This window comes from Adiantum capillus-veneris, chromosome 17 (genome assembly GCF_014529385.1).
Source record: "Adiantum capillus-veneris isolate H3 chromosome 17, ASM1452938v2, whole genome shotgun sequence".
Classification (NCBI taxonomy): Eukaryota; Viridiplantae; Streptophyta; class Polypodiopsida; order Polypodiales; family Pteridaceae; genus Adiantum; species Adiantum capillus-veneris.
Window position 1 is genome coordinate 8,475,409 of NC_140947.1, and position 18,315 is coordinate 8,493,723.

Consider the following 18,315-nt stretch of genomic DNA (forward strand, 5'->3'; position numbering starts at 1 on the left):
GTTCGATCCATCTATTATAGATCGAGTTGTTGCCAATTATAACTCGCTGGACTCTGACGCTGCCAACAGGCAGCAATCTTGCAACCCAATAGACGTGTTTTGCAATTTATTTTATCGATTGCCATTGAGGGATGTTTGTCTCTTGACATCCGTAACACAATCTACAAACTTGCGAAGTTGGTGCAATGGATCTCACAAAAGGAGATCAACGTAGACTCCATACCATTCGCTAAACTAAACGCTGCGGAGGTTGTGTGCATGTTTGAGAAACATTTTCCTACTACCATGCTAACCATTCAGGTGCATCTTCTTGTTCACATAGTTGATGAGGTGGAAATAGCTGGCACGATACATTCCAGATGGATGTTCTTTTTAGAACGTTTCATGAAAACGCTCAAGGAATATGTGCATCAGAAGGCACGTCCATAGGGTAGCATGGCAGAAGGTTGGCTGGTATCAGAGTCCCTAGTGTACATTGGAGAGTGGCTAGACGGATTTGATAAAGTCCGGGACACGCTATGGCAAACCATAGATGATGAGCGTATGTCTGGGATTGTCATGTGCAATCTCGGTGTTGAGAAGAAGATGACGGAAGATCTAGAGGCTAAAATCAACCGATTTTGCATGCTTCACAATCCAGTGATGCAAAAGTGGATTTCACAATATGAGAATGCAAAGCAAGAGCGACAAAGGGCACGCAACGAGTGGAGACGAGGAAGACGACCACCGATGCACTATCCGACGGGTCTGGAGAGCCTACCAACATTCATGAGCTTCAGATGGTTGCACAACCAATTGAAAAGCGCACAACAGTGCGGTGAAGAAGTGACTGAGGAAGAGTGGGAGTACTCTCGGGGTTGCGCGACCAAGGTAAGTTTGCAATGTACGACTAGTGACTTTCTAGATGTTTGAACGGCCACTTATAATCTTTGTTGGTTGTAGTATAAGTCATACACACCAGCATGGTGTAAAGGTCGATATTTTAGGGTGGAACGGATCGACAAAAAGCGTTTTACTCAAGATTGTGGAATCATGGCAAAATTTGAACAGTCTAGTCGACGACGGTCCTCTGATGCAGATCTTGTGGTGGTGGAACTCACTTACTTCGGCACGCTACAAGAGGATTTTGAGGATCGATTATAGAGGATTTTTTGTCGACTTGTTCGACGTGCAATGGTTCAAGATAATCATGGAGGGTCGCAATGCTACTTTCGGAAGAGGAGAGTCTGGTTTTCTTGAGGTGGATTCAATTAAGAAATGGACCGACCTAAGAGACACTTTTGTACTACCCGAGCATTGTGAACAAGTAAGTATGTAAATAGTTAACATCCCATTTTATAATTTATGTGCTTGGAGGCTCTCATGTAAGTTATGTGGCTCTAGCAGGTGATATTTCATCCTACAAAGTCTGCATCAAACTAGTGGTACGTCGTAGAGGCTACCATGTGCCAATCACAGCGGCATCAATGGAGGAGATCGAAGAAGATGCTCAGTCAGAAGCCGTTGAGGTGGTGCCAGACGAACATCAAGCTGCTACTCTTTATGGGGTGCATGCAGAGGATCTACAAAATGAAACAGAGGACATCTGTTTAAATGGAGAGCTCTATATAGATATAGGAAGTTATGTTGAGCTATGCGAGGATGAGAGAGAGATCTCTTAAAGCCATAAATATTGTATTTGAACAATTTTGCTCCATTTTGTAAAAACTCTGGCTCTCTAAGTACCTTCCATGTTGTATAACGCTCTTTTGATTTTGCACTCACATCCTGGGCAATCCATGGCCACATGCAGCTCCACCACCTGGTTTTTTTACTGCAAGATTTGATTGTGTGCTCTCTCTCTCTCTCTCTCTCTCTCTCTCTCTCTCTCTCTCTCTCTCTCTCTCTCTCTCTCTTTCGATTGAAAATTATGAGTTATCGACTTGCCTCTTCCATCACTCAAGTTGAATAGAAGAAGAACGCTTTCTGTTGCTGCTAGCCTTTGAACATTCCAAAGCTACAAGCACCTTCAAGTTCTTGTACGATTCATCTTGCTCCGTTTTGTAAAAACTCTGGCTCTCTAAGTACCTTCCATGTTGTATAACGCTCTTTTGATTTCGCGCTCACATCCTAGGCAATCCATGGCCACATGCAGCTCCACCACCTGGTTTTTTGACACGCGAGATTTGATTGTTCTCTCTCTCTCTCTCTCTCTCTCTCTCTCTTTCGATTGAAAATTCTGAGTTATCGACTGACTCTTCCATCACTCAAGTTGAATAGAAGAAGAACACGTCATTGCATTTATATGCGTCATTGCGTCATTGTATTTAATGGTCTTTGTGTCCACTCCAGGTACGTATGCTCTAGGTATGTTCTCACAAGCAGAGACGATGAGTACCTCCTCTCTCTCTCTCTCTCTATCTACTTGTCCATGTTTTCTAGTCCATTCATTCAATATTAAGTTTAAATGTTCGTGTGTTTAATGCAGGTATGGATGATGAGGAGCTTCTTTCTTCTTTGTCACCCCAGCAGAGACAGTGGTACGTGGAGCGTCATCGCTCTGGCGCACCATTGCGCGTTCCTACTCCATCCGCATCTCCCTTTGTTTCGGAGTCCTCAGCGCGCTCCGAAGCTTCGGTGTCGACGAGACGATCTTCACACTTGTCTAGGCGCCAGCGCTCTAGTGGTGGCGGTGGCGCTCTAGTGGGTGGCGGTGGCGGTTGTTGTGGGGGTGCCGCCAATGATGCTTCGACACCGCCTCGTGTTCGACGAGGCTCTTTACTCTCCCCTTCTTTGCCCGTCCCGACACCAGTCACGACATCGTCATCGACACCAGGTTTTGCGCGGTTGACTGTCGTTCCTAGGAGCTACACACCACTAGCTACTCCACAAGGAGTCACTCCAGTGGACACTCCTCACTTTGGGGCTCAGACTCGAGTGGAGACACCTGACGTCTGTACCCCCGTTGACACGCCGCTAGAGACCCCTGCCGGGATACCCAGGTTCACGCGTCAGCGGCGAGAGGGCTTTCCTTACTCCGTCGAGTTCAGTGGCAGCATCATCTTGGATGATGAATGCAAGAAGGTGATTTCGCGCATGCGCGGTCTTTTCTCTCAGGTGTTTAGAAACTACATACTAAACACCTGGAGTGAAGTACCAAATGATTTAAAAGACAGTCATCAACATACTTCATGACGATTTTCCCGTTCCAACATGAGAGGACCGCTTCAATGAAGATGTGGTGAAGGTTCAAATGCGCGAATACTGCAAAAAAGCACAAGCGTTCCGAAGTGAAAAAAGCAATCAAGCATGGGTGGAATAGACCAGGTTGGCTGGCCAAAGAAGATTGGAAGAATACGAAGAAAGCACCGCGCGAGAATCCCGACAAGTGGAAGCAACAAAAGGAGGCAGCCAGAGCGCGAGTAGAGGCGGGGAGCTCACACCACTTTGGGGAGCGGCGGGTGGGCATCATTTGAGGCCGATTTTGTAAGTGTTTTTGCATTGCTCTCTATGTTTGATAGTTTAGGGTTTATGGGTTTTAAATTCTAACGTAATGGATTCTTTGTATGTTTTGACAGTGGTCGTTTACAGGACGTGATCCCACACCGTACGAGCGTGAGTACGCAGGCAGGAAGGACTTAAACGCCCTTATAGACATACTAAGTTCTCGCGGCGGCATGGTTAGTATTAGGGTTTATTCTTTTCTATTTGTTGTATTGTTTTAGAAACGTCGCTATATGTTTATACTTACAAAAAGCTGTCTTATTGTTTTTTTTTGCGAAATCCGACAGATACGCCGCTTAGACGCGATGAGACGTCTGATTAGACGATGTCAGTTTAGCCATAGCTAGAGAGCATTAGTTTCTTTTTGTCATAGCTTATGTATCATGAGACTACTTTTATACGTCTTTTTAAAAACCATGTATATTTTTAAAATAATGACAATGGTTTGTAACTATTACATTTGCAAAGTTTAACAATCAATTGATTTTGCCTATGTGTACAATTGTCATTGATTTACTTTCATCAATTCATGCTTGTCACTTTGTATTTTTTATTTGTCAAACAATACGTACTATGGATGATGGAGTTAATGGTTATATTGTCTTGTGGGTGACTATTTTGGGTCTATATCTACCTGTGCACTTTTTTTCAAAGGTGAAGAATATGTATGAAACTTTCAATATGGTTGATGGTTGAATACCCTGCCACCAAATTTTTTTCCTATCGAGCGTCGCTATGAACGTCGCTAGATAAGGCTTTGTAGCATCGCTATAAGCGTCGCTATAGATGGCTCTACAGCGTCACTATAATCATCGCTATATAGCGACGTCTATAGCGATGCATATAGCGACTGGCATAGCGACACTTATAGCGACGCTCTTAGCGACGCCGGGGGTTATAAAAACCCAGTGTATTTCCGTCGCTAAAGGCGTCACAAGAGCACACAACCTCTTGTAGTGGGAGATTTTCTTTGAGGCATTGTCATGCATTAAAGAGAGACAAATACAAAGTGCTTGTCAATTGTAAGGGAATATGAGAAGGGCAAATGATAGTTAAATTTTCATGTAAGTGAATATGTGAGTACAAGAGAGCTATCGATCAAGGTGGCTCCACTAACAAGAGAAATGCTTATCTATCAAGCCTTCCATCCTATAAGTGAAGTGTAAGCAAAAAATCCCATTCCTAGTTAAAGTCAAGCCACTATTACCAGGAAACAAAGAGTAAGAAAGGTTATTACGGGAGGTTTGGGGGGTTGTTGAGAGGTAGATTAGGGGTTGAAGTTAGAGGCAAAAATAGCCCCTAGATTTGGAGAATTTAGCTAACAAAGGATGGGGTTAGGAAGACCGGCATGTTTCGGATTGGAAAAGAGGAGTTTTCAAAGAGGCTTGTTGATGGAATTGGTCAACTTGAGCTTTGCGGGTGAAGGGGGTGAAAGGCATTTTAACAATAGTGGAAGAGGCTCTCAAAGGCGTACAATTGCGAAGAAGAGATTGCTTGAAGCTGTAGGAGACAAATTTAAAGCATGCCAAAAGGAGGGGTATATGGTAGTCTTTGGCCCTCAACCTAGAGTAAAAGCTTCCACGAATGGTTAGAAAGCGTGAGAGGGAGCTTTCTCTAATGATATTTCTTGTGTGTAGGGTGCCAAGAGAACCAAGGAATATAGTCGTAGGATTGAGAGCCCTTGCCATCAATGGTTGAGTTTGAAAATAGCATAGGTTAGGAAAAGAATAGAGTAGGGACTCTAGGATAGAGGAGATGTATTTAAATTATTCCCAACTCTCGATGTAATGGCAAGGAAGTTTCTCTAGGTTGCTTGCCATAGATACAATGCTCACATAAATTGAAATCAAAATAGTTTAACACAGGTAAGTAGCCTAAACGTTGAAGGATTTTCATTCCTTTCTGGCTCATATGGCCTAGCCGGCTATGCCACAACTCAATAGAAGGCTGCTCGGCTACATATATATAACTATCTTTGATTCAAGAATACAATGAACTAGATTTGTGACCTTTTATGACAACCAAATTTTCTTTACGCATCATCCAAGAACCGTTGTTAAAACATCAAGATGACCAACCGACACCAAACTCTAAGTCGGTTTAGGAACATGTCTGACTCCACGAATCATAAATTCAGTGCCATTCGTCATGCATAACTTCACATCTCCCACACCGCATATATGAAGTTGATAAGAATCTCCGAGCTTGATTGAACCATGCACAGTAGTATATGGGGAGAACCATTCGCTATGGGGAGTAACATGGAAACTAGCGTCTGAATCAATGATCCAATTTTGTGCATAACACGCATGAAGAGCTAATAACACGTCTAGACTCAAATCAAAAGTGAAAACAAGCACATCTAACGATTGTTGCACGTCAAGAATAACTTCTGGAGGTGGAAAATGGCTCCACACAGTGTACAATAGGTAGTAGCTGCAACTCAACGTACATGAGAAATCACGCACAAAAAGGCATGAAAAAATTGTTGCATGCAGTAAACAAATTTCTGCGGGGATATGCCATCTCAAAAGAGCTCAATAGAGCTTCTTATCGTGCTCTAGGATTGATTATGGGCTTTCGAGAGGCTTCTTGCTTTGCTGCAAGAGAACGGTGATGAGAGTTAAGTAGAGGCTTTCACCACAAAATCGTTGGAGAATGCGCACACCGTGAAAAGAGAAGAGAAGATAGTAAGCAAGTATAGAGAGTGTTCTTGCATTTGCCAACACATAACTATCCGTAGAGAAAATTGGTGCCAAAATGATTGCCTAGAATGCCTGAAAGGCACTATACCTATGTGCGTATGTGAAAACTAGAGAAACTAGGTGTATGTGAGCTCAAAGGCCCGCCTGTAAGCTTGTGTGTCAGTGTAGACTAGGAAGTCGATGCCGATTTTCACTGGCAAACGAAAATATGCTAGTCGAGTAGCCGCAAAATCTATCAAAGTCAAAACTATGCCATAAAGCGTAATCGATGTGCTCGATGCCGATGTTGGGTGTCACTCTTCTATGATAGAGGTACCTCATGTTGGGTTCAAGCCCTGTATCGTCTACCCATGGGAACATAACCCTATAGCATGCAATTGCAACTCCACTACTTTTCTTTATATGTAAGGGTTCACAAGAAATATACACACAACAAAAAAGGCGTTATTTTTTCCTTGCTGTGTCGATCTCTCTCTCTCTCTCTCTCTCTCTCTCTCTCTCTCTCTCTCTCTCTCTCTCTCTCTCTCTCTCTCCATGCTTGCTCACCGCTACCACCCACCATAGCTTCCCAACCTAACACTGGTATTAGAGCTTTGGCTCAACCTCGGCGCTCGACAAGCAACGCGCGGGTACAGTCACTTACGGAAGGAGCGAGCAACATGTCGACTTGCATCAAATTGCACACAAATTGATTCAATAGCATCGCCCTGGCCTAAGCAGCAAATTCCGTCACTTCAAGTGCTCCCAGTTCGGTCTGTACATCGCGCCATGAGTGTCTCTATTGCTCGGACTGTCGTCTGCGCCATTGCTGTGTCATAGAGGTTTTTTTTGTGTGTTTATTTTCACACTTGTTTCAAGTCGCCACCCAATTAATCTTTCAAGCAGGGCACTATTCCCTTGGGTACCCTCGACCCTGCATCACGGTGATCGTCAACGCTAATAGTCGAGCAATCGATTAGCACATCAAGCAATTGTGAATTTCCAGATTGCAGGTGCTGAATTGGCAAGGCGTGTTTGCGACATATCAAAACGCTGCTACCTTTGGTAGTTTTGCAAGGCGTTTAAAATATTGTCTAAAGCACTTGCAACCCATTGAAGGGCTTCTCAAAACACTGTCTCTAGCAAGGCCATGGTGCAAGAGTTATACCAAACGGTGAGTGATGCCTTTGGCAAGCCTTCGTCTTATTGATGACAAGGTAATAGGCAAAAATATTCAAGGTTACGGCTCGCGGTTGCAATCGAGGCGATGCATGGACATGTTCAACATGCCAAGAAAGATTTACAACACGCTCAGACACATAGACAACCACTCAAGCACATAAGTCAAAGGCTTGATAGAAGGAGCTTGTCCATCAACATCAATTTTCTCAAAAATCATGTTCAGTATCATAGATTTGTTTTGTTTGTCTATTGTCAAAACAATCATACATTTTTAGTCCAAGTTTATTTTTACTTTATCTGTTGTCAGTCATGCCATGATAAAAATTTGTACGGGTTATAGACACTGCCACACATGAGTGGTAAGACCTCCCAAATTATCAGATTTTATTTTCAAGTCCCATTTTTTGTTATCACTTCTCATGAGGTTACTGGGTACACCTTAAACCCAAGGTTTGGCAGTGAACCAAAAACTCCATTTTTGGTAGCTAATTTTTTGACCTACACTCTATCTGTTCAAGGGGGGGTTTATCATAGCACCAGGTTATGGATACACCAAAAATCCTTGGTTTTGAGAGAACCTAAAACTCACGGTTGCCGAGTATACCAAAAACTCGAGGTCTCCTGAGAGGGACTGTCTAGTTCGGGCTTGAGGGGGGGATTGCTGGGTTCAAGCCCTGTATCGTCTACTTGTGGGAACATAACCCTGTAGCATGCAATTGCAACTCCACTACTTTTAGGAGTGTGCATGGCACTTTTCTTTATATGTAAGGGTTTCACAAGAAATATACACACAACATAAAAGGCGTTATTTTTGCCTTGCTATGTCGATCTCTCTCTCTCTCTCTCTCTCTCTCTCTCTCTCTCTCTCGTGTTCTCTGCACCCTTGACGCCATGCCTACTCACCGCTACCACCCACCATAGCTTCCCAACCTAACACCTCACCTGCATATGTCATGAGCGCTGTCATCCGCGGGGAAAAGCTCGCCCATGAGAGTGTCGGTGTCGTGAAAAAAATGCTCCAGAAATATGTCGATGCAAGGTTGGATGTCCATGCAGAGCACCGAGATAGCAAGTCTAGTTCTCTCTCTCTCTCTCTCTCTCTCTCTCTCTCTCTCTCTCTCTCTCTCTCTCTCTCTCTCTCTCTCTCTCTCTCTCTCTACATGTGCGATCAATGCCAAAGAAGCCGATCCGTCGAATTCAACATCAAAAGCGTCAGAGAAAATGCCATCGAGTGCATCTCTCTCGCTTGCTTCTGCTGCTCGGTGTGTGCGGGGCACCAAGATGGCAAGTGTGTTCTCTCTCTCTCTTGCCTTCACTTGTCGGGTGTGTGTGAAACTGCCCTTACACACAATATTTTGTTAAAATTGCATCAACAAGTGTAAAAGAGTTGCCATTCACAACAATTAGCACAATCTTTCCAACTCCCTTGGCGTGATAAAAGGCATTGTTGGCACAAGTGACTATATTCCCATGAGGGACAACCTTGTGAGAGGTAAACAAGTCCCAATGTGAGGTAATGTGCTTTGTAGCGCCACTATCAAAGTACCACACATGTGAATCTGCAACAACTGACATACATGCATCATGGAGAAAAGGATCATAATTGCACTTTGCACTAAATGCTTGCTCTGCATTTACATTAATATCACAATCCCCTTTCACAGAAGATTCTACAATAGATGCACTTGTAGTGGAGTTAGCCTCTTTCTTCTTGACCTCTTATGCCTTCAATTTACGACACTATTTTATCAAGTGATCATTAGCCTTGCAATAATGGCAACGCATCTTATTTTTGCCTTTTTCACCAACATTCCTAAACGAGGTGCTTCTAGCAAAAGCATTAGAAACATGTGATTTGCTACTCATTGAAGAACCATGAGAAGTGGCTACATTGTTGCTACCACCTTTTCTTTGAGCAGCAAGCCTGTTCGACGGCATGTTGTTTAGCTCTGTTCCTGCCACAAGAACTGCAACACTGTATCCATAGAAGGCATATGTACATCAATGCCCTGCACAATGTTCCAAATGCCCTTTGACATAAGAACATGTTGCATCATGTAAGCCCACATTTGGGTAATTATCCCCATCCAGCTTATCCTTGTCAACGAACATCTTGAAAACATTTGTGTTGTTGTCAGTTGTGGCGAGTGACTACACCTATTATGAAAACTTCCCAGAAAGAGGAAAAACAAAGTAGGACCAAACGTGCTATATAGCACAACCAAAAGAGCACTATAAGGGACTCGTTCTACAAAAAAATGAATTGACAAAAATTATGCACAGAAGGACAAAATTGCTTGTGCAGTACTACTTGTAGTGGAAACAGAGGTCGAAATGAGTTTGAAAGAAAATTTTGAGCAGACCCAACCCTACAAGCTGTCCCAAAGTATGTGTCGACCTACTAACGTTCATCAACCAAAGCCCACCCAAATAAAAAAAAGTGAGCAAGGGGGTGCTGGCGGTGCTGGCGACTATGCCCAACACGATGTAACCGGCTCTGATACCAATTGTTTGAATTAGGGCTATAGAGAAACACACACAACTTGATGAAGAAGCTCAAGACACACAACAGAGAGTATATTTCTTAGCGCACAATAAAAAGATAAGTTAGCCCTAGAATGATGGGTGTATATACAATGCACAGGGAAAAACCTCCTAATGAGGGGAAAAATGCCCCGACGGTCCTAAGTGTGTTCACACACATCACTACTTCATATATGGTGATCATCCAACAAGTGCATCAGCCTCTCAATATTACACTTCTCTGAATAGTGATTGTCCTTTTTCTATGCCAAGTTCATTTGATTTGTTTAATCTTTGTACTCTTTATGACGCTCGAAAGTTGACTCCTCATGATTATCAAATTTGATGTTTATGAGGTGGCTCTTAAGCAATGTAAGAGTCTCTTAGTTGTTCTCCCTTATAGGACTGCTTGTCAACTATGGTAGGATCTATATGCTTTCTATGGATTGACCTTTACTACCAAGCCTACACAACTTAAGAAGGAATTGCATGAGTTATCTATTACAAAGAGTTGACTACATCATTGAGAAGATTAGTGTTGTTCTATAGTGTCCAATCTACTTCATAAGCTCCTTGGCAAGCTTCCTTCATCATTTGAGAACTTTTGTGACACTATCACTCTAGGGACACCCTTTCCCTCTTATGGGCAATTTATATCTCTCTCAAATAATAAATGTTTGACTAAGAGAAAGAATAAGCAAGCTCATAGCTCAAAACAAAGAAAATAATAATTTCAAAGAAAAGTTCTCAAAGGAATCTTAAACCAACAAAGCTTCCACACTTATGATAGATTCTAAAGAATATCCTATTTGCACATTTTGTGGGAAGAATGGTCACCTTAAGAGAGAAGTGTGCGCTTTGTCGCACGTGTCGGAGGCTGGGAACTTGCCAAAACACCGTGTGCGAGCCACGAATGGTTGCAAGCATATAACTAGACAATCCTAACAATCTCAAAGATGTAATGGTGTGTCACTCACCGCTCAATGCTTCCGTCGTGAAGGATCCTATACCACAAAGAACCACCTCGCCGTTGTCGCCATGCCAACCGCATTGCCGCCGCCTCGCTGCCACAATACTCAATCACACACTCTCTCTCCCTCTCTCAAGCGCGCACACACACACACACACACACACACACGCAGAGACACATACACACATGAGCACACGAAGGAGGAGGAGATAGAGGAAGAGCAAGAGCACTTCTTAGTTTGCACCTCAAAGAATGAGGATTTTAGGTCAAAATAGACCTTTTATAAGAGTCTGACCCATTCACACACGAACGCCCATAGTGGTCGTCGTTGTAAAAATAAGATAAGTGGTGTGCCTCTTATCGACGATCACCTATATACCTATTGGACCGACAAGCCCGGTCCATGACTCAATTAAATGATAAGACGTCTGTCAAAGGTAATAGGGTGTCCACGAGGGTTAACATGCCTCCCTTCCCGATGTAGATTCCGTCCTCGGTAGCTAGTGAGATGAAGCCCGTTCATCGAGGTGGAAGAGCATTTGAGTTTGTAGTCTTGAGCTTTCTTCAAATACTGCAAAATCAACCAAAATTGGCACAATAATTGCATTCTCATATACAATTAAAAAGCATATACAGTGAGTAGGCACACAAATTGATTAGTGTGCGCTCCTTGCCGCACTGTCGAAGCAAGGGACTTGCCAATACACCGTATGCGAGCCACAACGGCTCCAAGCACACAACAAGCCTAAACTAGCAAGCTCAAGAAAACAAAGGGTGTGTCACTCACCGCTCTACGCTCGCCTTCGTGGTGGATTCCTCGCCGCGATGAAGAAGAAGCTGCAGTCGTGCCGCGCTCAACCGCTTCGCCGCCGTCGTGCCTTCGTAATGCTCGATCGCACACACACTCTCCCCCTCTCTCTCTCTCTCACACACACACACACACACACACAAGGAGGTGAAGAAGAAGAAGATGGAGATGGAGCAAGAGCACTCTTCAATTGCACAAATGAGAGAATGAGTAAAAATTAGGTTTAGTTGGCTTTTATAGGAGCTCACCCCATTCACACTTGGGCGCCCATGCTTAACCAACTAATCCCTTGAATGTCCAAGTTAAAGTGCGCCTCTCATTGGCGATCACTCTACCTTTCCCTATTGGTCCGACAAGCCCGGTACCTGACTCTAAATCATACATAATACGCGTCCATCGTAGGTGATGGGTGTCCGTGTGCCATGAGGGTTAACATGCCCCCCTTCCTGATGTAGATTCCGTCCTCGGAAGCTATTGAGTTGAAGCTGGTTCGTCGAGGTGGAAGAGCATTTGAGATGAATGTCCTTAGCCTTCTTCAGTCACTGCAAAATCAAACAACATTGGCACAGTAATGGCATTCTCTTAAAAAGCATATGCAGTTTTAGGTAGAAAAATTGATTGGTCAAAGAATTTCAAACAATTTGTTAGCAATGAACATTAAATTGCAATGTAATCAAATGCATAAACAGATGTAAAGGTAAAAAATTAAACAAGTCTGGAGTCACTAATTTGACGGTCGAAAAGCACTAGAGATCGAATATTAATACCATGGGTAAGCTTCTTAATTTTCAGTGGTCAATTAAGTTGTTTAATCGCGAGAGCCAAGTATTCATGTTCAAGGGCTGACTAGAGGCTATATCTAGAAAACCTTGTAGTTAAGCTACCATAAAAGGAATTTCTCATGAAATCATCGCCTGGCTGATTACTTTTTCTTTGACCCCCCAAGGTCTTTTCACAGTGATTCAATTATGATGTGTGTGCTTATTTTGTATGCCTTGGGTTTTTTTGCTTCTCAAGGAAAAGCGCCCACACTGGGAACCTCTAGGGCTCTAGTACCATAGGCAATACATGTGAGTGAAGTACCAAATCAAGCTGAGATTTCTCTTCCAGCTTAAAATTTTACATTGTGGCACTTTGATTTTTTGTTTGTTCATTTTCATCATTTTAATTTTGTAACTTTGGGGGGCCATATAACACTGTTACCCTCCCCAGGCTCATCACATTAGTAAACTCCCTTTATAATACTTAAGCTAAAGGTCGATAGGGTTAAGCCCACTAGAAATCCCTAGTACATTTCATACAATGCTGCCTAAATCGGATTAAGAACCTAAGTAACCATTGCTTATTAGGAAGGCATTCCCCATGGTATTAAGAGAAGATTTCTAATACCTAGCTTGGTCAAACTAGCTTAGTCGGACTGCTTGATTTTTACACCTAAACAAGTGATTATGACCAAAGATTGCATTGAATTAAATGTTGGATACTAAGCCAATGCGCTGAATAGTATGCTACCAATCACAATCAAAGCAGACAAACATGGATGCAAAAAAGATAAGGGCAATGCTAATGGACAAGAAACACCTGTTTGTGTTGATGGTCGCGCTTGATATGAAGTGTGAACGAGAGAAAGGTTCCATGAAGGTCCAAATCCTATCAATAGCAACACGCTCCTGTACACACTAGGAAACAAAAGGAATACCTCCAAGAGGCACATCAGTGGGAAAAATTAAAACTCCTAAAAAACAAACTCAAAACACAATCTAGACCCCTAACCTACCTATCTGTCACCCCTTTTAGAATCAAGGAAAGAGGATATTATGTAAACCGGGTGGCCACCCTAAGGCTAGGCCTCTATCCTCATCATCTAGATAAATAAAATCGTTGTCCGTGAGGCCATAGTCTTCCTCGGTCTCTATTAGTTCCTCTTCATCATCCTCTTGTGCAAGCATGCTAATCAAGAACCTCGTGATGCGTGGATACTCATCTTGTGCAAAAGAATAAGCATGTGCCATTGGAGACACATTCGCCACTGGGTAGGGATCACTAGTTAGCCATAGACGTATCAGCCATTCTAACTCCTCAAAATTTCTCTCACATGCAAGGCTCTCTATCAAATCCCATTCGCAAGAAAGTATAGGGTAGCATACGTAGAACACTTGTTGAAAAGACAAGGGGTACCTTTCATCAAAAATAGAAGTGCATGCCTCTGGTGAAGTAGCCATTTCTGACAAGACAGATAGATTTGGTTAGGCCTTTAAAACATAAGAGTTGTTTTTGTGTGTTGCTTGACTTGACACGGTGAATTTGGACTTATATGTAAGATCTGATAGGGTGCTCTCTCATTGCTAGGCGCTCTTGCTCTTTACTATTTTTGTTTTTTTGTGAGTATAAGGCTATATATATACATTCCCTAAGATCGGAGATTAAGAGGTCAGGGAAAAAGGTTGAGAGGGAAGCAAGTGAATGATGGATGTCCACAAACACTCCCCCCTTCCTTGGGTAGATCATACCGTTTGAAATGAGCTTGTCACCCTTTGAAACCAATTGTTCCAGTTGGTAATAGGTGAGGATTTTTGCCAGTAGTTTTCTATTACCCTAGGTGCCTCGTCAAGTTGTAAGGGTGGTAAGGTACTCTCCCAGGATTTTATTTGCAACGTTGTTGTAGGTGGTGAACTTACCCCGGAAGGTGCAAACTCTTTCGTGCTTGGATGGATATGTACAGTGGTAGGTGGAGGTTGTGTCGAAGCTTCTATTTGCATATAGGAACTACATGAAGAGCAAGAAGCTTCATTTGATTTCCCTGTTCCTGAGCTAGGTGGAACAAATCGTTCTTTCTTTGGTACCCAAACTAGCTCTAGAACGGGTGTGTAACATTCCATGATTTTTTCCTTTCCGCGATTTTCAATTTGTTTTGGAGCCACAGGATTGGGTTTACATGGGCCAGGTGACAGGTAAGAGTACACTTTACGTTTGGGCACCCAGATTTGATCATTTCCTTCATAGTATCCTTGGGCTTCCAATAGTCGTTTAGGAATCCAACGCAGCGTTTCTTTACATTTCTTGGAGTGAGTGGTACGGTTCTTACTAGGTTTCCGTTTTTTTGCATCAACCATGCTCACTACAGAGGTTTTAGGGACCCACTTGTATGTTTTCTCTGTTATATTAGGATGGTTCTTGTGTGTCTCAAGCTTTCTTTCAACTACATTAGTTGAAGCTCTAGAGAGTTGGGCTATGGGGACGTATGGTTCAACCTCCTGGACATGCAATGTCTTGGGTTTTATTTCCTTGGGCAATATCTCAGGGACTATGGCTTGAGTGGTAGGGCTAAGAGTTGGTTTTTGCGTTGTAACACCCCCAGTCCCCCAATCAATAGTGCATTTGGTGGCTATCATCCACGTGCGGCCTAGGTTTATATTACCCTCCATAGTTCCAGTAGGCATGACCAAAAAGTCTTGAGCTACCACCCCATTGTCATAACTGACAGAAGTGTGCCAGATTCCAAAAACCGCAGTTTTTTTCTTGTTGACACCCTTGACTTGGATAATACTCTCAGATAGAGGTGGCTTCCCTAACTGACACCACACCCCATAGGATAGCAGATTGTATTTAGCACCCGTGTCCAATAAGGCGTTATATAGCACTTTTCCATAGGCACTATTTAACTCAATGGGGTATCGTAGAGGTGTGTCAGAGTCCAACCCATCCTCTTCGATTTCCACGTGGAATGCATTTGTGACCCCAAGGTTAGCCTCTCGTTTTTGTCTTATACGTTGTTGTCGCTCCTTAGCCTCAGCTTGAGCTTGTATCTTGTTTAACTCGGTTTGTGCTTTGGCGGCCTTCTTTTGATGAATGGCCCGTAGTTCTTCTTGGCTTAAAGGATCATAATATCTTTTGAATTTACTCCCATTGAGGAATCCAATGGTTTCAACTCCATCAAGAGTTTCCACACGAAGGGTACCTTGTGGGGTAATTTCACATACTCTATATGGTCCTTTACCAGCATATTTCAACTTTTTCTTCTCTTTACGTACTCCATACATAAGGACTTTATCACCAACTTTGATATCCTTGTCCTTCACATGGCGATCAAACCACTTCTTTCTCCTATCCTTTTCCACAAGAGCATTTTGCACAGCCAACTGTCTCTCTTCGTCTAGTTTTTCTAAGATAAACAAACGCTCGGTTAAGGGGTTACCATTCCATCCTTCTTGCGAAGCTACCCTAAGACTAGGAATGACAAACTCCCAAGACATAACCGCTTCTTGGCCGTATACCATTTTGAATGGCGTACAATTAATAGCCACTTTATAAGCAGTACGATAAGCCCATAGAGCAGATGTCAACTTCAAATCCCAATCAGTGCGATGAGCTTCTACCGTCTTGGTTAAAATAGAGATTAGAGTCTTGTTGGTGCTCTCGGCCTGTCCATTAGCTTGCGGGTAATAAGGTGTAGACTTATGGTGGGATATCATAAAGGTCGTGGTAAGCTCTCTTATTACCTCATTTATAAAATGGGTACCATTATCACTAACAATTTCAAAAGGGCAACCAAATCTTGTGATAATGTTCTCAAAAAGAAACTTAGCTGTTGTCCTCGCGTCAGCTTTTTGTGAAGCCTTAGCTTCAGCCCACTTTGTTACATAGTCCGTAGCAACTAGAATATATCGAGATTGAGTGTTGTGAGCTGCGGGACTAATTGGGCCTACAAAGTCTAAGCCCCATTTTTCAAATGGTTGGGTTACTTTAATAGGATGTAAGGGCATTCTGTCCTTGCGCTGTGTGGTCTTGTAACGTTGGCACTCATCACACCCTTTTGTAAAAAGTGATGCATCCTTAAATAAAGTTGGCCACCAATAGCCTGATTGCAGCACCTTTCTAGCAGTCAGGTCCCCTGAAAAATGTCCTCCTGCTATGCCCATATGTGCTTCTTGCAAGATATACAAATATTCATCCTCGCGGGCACAACGCCTAAGAATATCGTCCTTGCCTAATCTATACAGGGTTCCGGCAATCAAACAATAGGGTTCACATTCTTTTACTAGCCTTCGAGCGATATCCTTACGAAGTTCCTTGGGTGGAAAACCATTAACTAAAAAGTTAACAATGTTCTCACTCCATTCAGGCATAGTCTCAACTATGAATAGGGAAGTATCGGGTAATTCATCATCAACTCCTGTAGGGGCTTCACCATTGGGTATGCGAGACAAATGATCAGCCATGACGTGCCTTTTACCGGGTCTCACTACAATCGTGAAATCAAACTCAAGAAGAATTAACAACCATCGTGTGATTCTTCCTGTGGAGCATGGCTTGTTTACCAGATACAGCAACGCTTGATGATCCACATAAAATACAAACTTGTTTGCCAGAAGGTAGTAGCGAAATTTCTTTACTGCATAAACCATTGCCAAACCTTCTCGCTCTGTAGTGGTGTAGTTCCTTTCAGCATCGTTCAATTGACGGCTTGCAAAGCTAATGGGATAGTCCAATTTATGTTCTCCTGGTTGAGTGAGAACACACCCAATAGCAAAGTTTGATGCATCAATATGCACATGGAAAATGACATCCCAGTTAGGTGTCCTTAAAATTGGAGCACTTGCTAGTGTTTTCTTCAATTGTTCATAGGCCTGGTCACACTCTTCAGTCCATTTAAATTCAATGAGAAGCTTGTACAAAGGACGTGCTATCTCAGCGAAAAATAAAATAAACCGTCGATAATAACCCACGTGTCCCATGAACCTTTGAACTCCCTTGTAATTGGTTGGTGGTGGTAACTCTAGAATCACTTTAATTTTGCTCTCATCGGTTGAGATACCATTCTTGGATACTATATGCCCTAAAATAACTCCATGCTTGACCCAAAATTGGCATTTGAACGGGTTCAATGAGATACGATATAACCTACATTTTTCAAACACCTTCCGCAAACATGATAGATGTTCTTTCCAAGAAGAGTAAACACAAAGGTCGTCTAAGAAAGCTTCACAAAACTCTCTCAAATATTCTTTAAAAGCAGTGTTTATTAATCGTTGGAATGTAGCAGGGGCATTTGTTAAGCCAAAAGCCATCACACGAAATGTAAACACGCCAAATTCTGTGATGAAGGCAGTTTTAGCTTGGTCCTCTAGCGCTATCGTGATTTGGTTGTAGCCTGAGTACCCATCTAGAAAGCTATAAGCTTCCTTGCCTGCAACTCTTTCGAGTACATGTTCGGAATATGGTAGGGGGTAATGGTCTCTTCTAGTAGCTGCATTAACTTTTTTGAGGTCCACGCACACCCTGAGTTTCCCATTCTTTTTTGGCACGATAACTATTGGCGACACCCATTCAGAGTGTTCAATAGGATATATGAACCCACATTTGATAAGCTTTTCTAGTTCTTCTTGAATGATCTTTGCGTACTTAGGATTCATCGGGTAGGGTCTTTGTTGTACGGGCTTCGCAGTGCTAATCATAGGGATTGTATGTTGGACCACAGAAGGCGGAACACCTTTCATATCATGGTATGTCCAAGCGAATACGTCCTTGAATTCCTTGAGAAGCTCTTTGAGGACCGCCTCTTCAACTTCTGTGAGGTCTTGGGCAATAAAAACAGGTTTTGATTCTTCACCGGGGTCAGCTAATTCTATTTCTTTAACTATTGCCGGACCATCATAGATTCCATT